Consider the following 3,781-nt stretch of genomic DNA (forward strand, 5'->3'; position numbering starts at 1 on the left):
GAAATGAATATTTTAAAAAAGTTCAGTGGTTCTTAAAAGTGTGGTTCCTAGTCCAGTAATGTCACCTGGGAACTCAGTAGAAATGCACATTCTTGGGCCTTGACATTGAATTAAGAACTCTGGGAATGGGGCTAAAATTTGAGAACCATCATTTTAGACTAACAGAATTGATGGCCTGTATGCTTAATTGTATTAAACTTGTTTCCAGTTTTTGATTCATGTCTGTCATACTTGTTTTACTTTGTGGCCTTTTGGAAATGTGTTTTTACAGAATACCCTTAATACAAAAGGAAACTTTATAAGCATTACCAGGAGTGGTCCAGAGCAGGGATAGGCAAAATTTTTCTACAAAGAGCAAGAGAGTAAATATTTTAGGCTTTAAGTGTCATGCAGGCCCAGTTATAACTGCTCAACTCTGCTGTTGCATGAAAGCAGCCATAGACCACGGTCTATGTGTGTAATGAATGAATGTTCTGTGGGGGGTTTTTTGGTGTTTTTCTTTAGCTGAGCCATCCTGCCACCAATTGGCAGCTCAGCGGCAGTTCAGCTTGGCCCGGGAATCGAACCGGTGACTCTTGCTCAGAGCTCGCACTCTTTTTTTTTTTTTTTAAGATTTTATTGGGGAATTGAGGGAGGGTAACAGCGCTGAGGAATCGGGGAAGGGGAACAGACAAGTTGCTGTCCTTTTGTTCTTTAGTCTAGTTGTGGAGGACGTCGCTCCACTGGCCCATGTTGGTATTATCATTGTGCTCTTCCCGGGTGAGGCATTTGCTCACCAGCCATTGGATGGCCGCTCACAGTGGCTCATGGCAACTCATGCCGGCTGCAGGCTGCTCACGCTGGCTGCCAGCCACTCATGGTAATTTATGGCAGCCCACAACTGCAGTGGCTGCAGCCTACACCGTTGCTGGTGACTCACAGCAGCCCAGCTCCAGGTTGAGCTGTTGTTCACCATCTTAGCTGCAGAGGGCGCAGTGTCACTGGCCAATGTGGGATCTGAACTGGGGCCCTGCTGCTCAGAGCTGGCGTCCCAAGCCAACTCCCAACCAATGCTCCACTTGGCCGGCCCAAATATTAGATTTTAAAATAGCTAATAATTTTGATTGGGCTTTGAACCTGGCCATATTTCTTGTGAAACTATAGGGTTGTCCACATAAAACCTTTCTCATTCTGAGTGACAGAATACATTGAATGAAGTATGTATAGTAGTGAAGTTTAGAATATATTTAAAGCTCTCTATATAACAATTATTAAAAATGATTTTTTTGCCTGGAGGATTGATTTGGCTTTAGTTGAAGAGCCTTCCTTCATGATAGTGTCTTTTTCAGTTTTAGTTTTCAGCATTGTTCAGTTATCTACAAGTATCTGAAAAATAAAAAGTTTATGGTTATTAGTTTTTCATGTTGCTTTACTTAAGTATGCAGAAAAACTGCAGGTTTGTTTTTTTTTTATGACCCCTTTGGGAAACCTGTACTTATTAAAGGTGATCAAGTTTTTGTGGATACGTACAATGTATTTTGCCAGCTATGTAGGATAAACTTGAAGAGTTTATTCTTTTTTAAAGATTATACTATTACTTAATAATTACTAGTTGAATATTANCCAGTGATGCTGCGCCCTCTACAGCTAAGATGGTGAACAACAGCTCGACCTGGAGCTGGGCTGCCGTGAGTCGCCAGTGACAGTGTAGGCAGTGGGGCTGGTTGGCAGCTGGTGTGTACTTTTGTGAGCTGCCGTGAGAGGCCGTCCAATGGCCAGCGAGCAACTGCCTCACCTGGGAAGAGCGCAATGATAATACCAAAATGAGCCAGTGAATCCACGTCCTCCACAACTAGACTGAAGAACCAAAGGACAGCAACTTGTCTGTTCCCCTCCCCCAATTCCCCAATAAAATCTTAAAAAAAAAGTTCTTTGTATTATACTTGCAACTTTTTTAAGTTTGAAATTATTTCAAAATAAAAACTTTTTAAAAAAGTGATGTAACCATTTTATTGAAAATGTCCATTTTTATATTGTGCTCTTCAATTATTTAATTTTTGATGAAAAAATTGTTTTTCTAAAAAGAGGTGTATGGTTTTCCAAATTACTTTAGAAGCAATTTAAGCAAAAAAGTTGGAAAAACCACTGCCCTGGAAGGACCAACTTCCCTATGGCTTCAGGCAAATGAAATAGCTTTCAGAACTCCTCCAGTGCATTTTCTCTGCTGTACTCAGTTGCTATTACTAGGAAACACATTGTCCTTGGGAAGAGGGAGAAGTAGTACTCCAGGGTCTAATTCCTGAGTTCAAAAACCTGACTGTAATACTTGTTAGCCAGGTACTTAACCTTAACCTCTCTCTGCCTCAATATCCTTATCTATGGGAATGTAGGTGTACTTAGCACAGGACATTACTTAGCAGTGCACCATAAACATCAGCTATTATTTCTAAAGTTTGAGTTCTTAGAGGGCACGATCCATGTCTTACTCGTATTTTATTCTCATTGCTTCTGTCCTAGACTATTTGTCAGGTCATCTTTTCTCCAGTGTTTTCTCCTCTGATCTATCATTCACTGTTGAAATTGTTACGTTTCTAATCTATAAATCTGATCATGTCATTCTCTCTGTTCATTTCCCAATGTTTACAGGATAAAGGCAAAATTCACTGCCACAAGCAACATCTCTGCTTCAATCCCATGGGTTTAAGGAGTTTCACCAAGCATGTTTTCAGACTTGAACGGGTTGTTCTAGTTGTTTCCGTGTGTGAAATGACCTTCCCACCACATTCTATTCATTCTTAAAAGGTCTCAAAAACTCACCAGATTTCTCAGTCACCTGCTGTTGTAGGATTATATAGCATTATGTTTATAATTCCATAATGGTCAATCATACTTTGTTAATAAAACCTTTCCACCTCTCTGTAGATCAATTATTCATCGAATACTTATTGAACAATATTTATTCGATAATAGACCCTGTTCCCGACACCTGTCAACAAGTCAAGACTAGATTCTCATGTAATATATGTGGACTGTTATTAAGAAAAATACCAAGTCGTGGTGAATGCAATGCAAAGAATGTCAATTATGATTAGTTGTTCAAGATTGTATGGTCAGGGATCGCTCTTCTGAAGTACCTTTAAGCTATAAATTTGAAAGCACCTAAGTGACAGAGGGGAAAGAGCTGCAGGAATAAGCTGGTGTGGCTGGATCCGAAAGAGCCCCGGGTGGTCGTCCCCCGGGATGGTTGTGTACAAAGGCCGACACAGCCACTTACTGTAGAGGGTCTGAAGGCTGGGGCAGGCGCAGATTGCTGCGATTGGGTTCCTCTGCCAGCACTCGATACCCCGAACGGGCTTTCCCCTCGTACTTCTCACACCAGCCCTTTTCTCTCCGGTGGTGGCAAGCGATGACTCAGAAGCTTCATGCAGTTGTTGACCGCATAACGATCCGACAAAGGAACCACAAAGAGCTAGTCGTAGATGCCGAGGCTGGGTAGCAGACAAGCGCAGCCTGCCTTGGCTGGCGGAAGAAGTGGGAGGAGGTACTAATCCGAGGGCACCGGGAGCGAGTGCTGCGCATGCGTGTGCGCGTGCCTTCGTCAGTTAGGGCGCCGGTCGGAGAAAGGGCGGGGCCGCCCTTCCGCGCCGGAAGGGGGTTGGCTGGGCGGGGCCGGGAGGCGGCGGTGGCGGCTGCGCGCGCGCGCGGGTGCGAACAGGGAACGCCGCGAGGGCCGGGGCGGGCCGGACTGTGGGCACGACGGACGGCGACGATGGCCGCGGCAGCGGGCGGCGGCGGGCCGGGG

Source organism: Hipposideros armiger, unplaced genomic scaffold (genome assembly GCF_001890085.2).
Source record: "Hipposideros armiger isolate ML-2016 unplaced genomic scaffold, ASM189008v1 scaffold_18, whole genome shotgun sequence".
Classification (NCBI taxonomy): domain Eukaryota; kingdom Metazoa; phylum Chordata; class Mammalia; order Chiroptera; family Hipposideridae; genus Hipposideros; species Hipposideros armiger.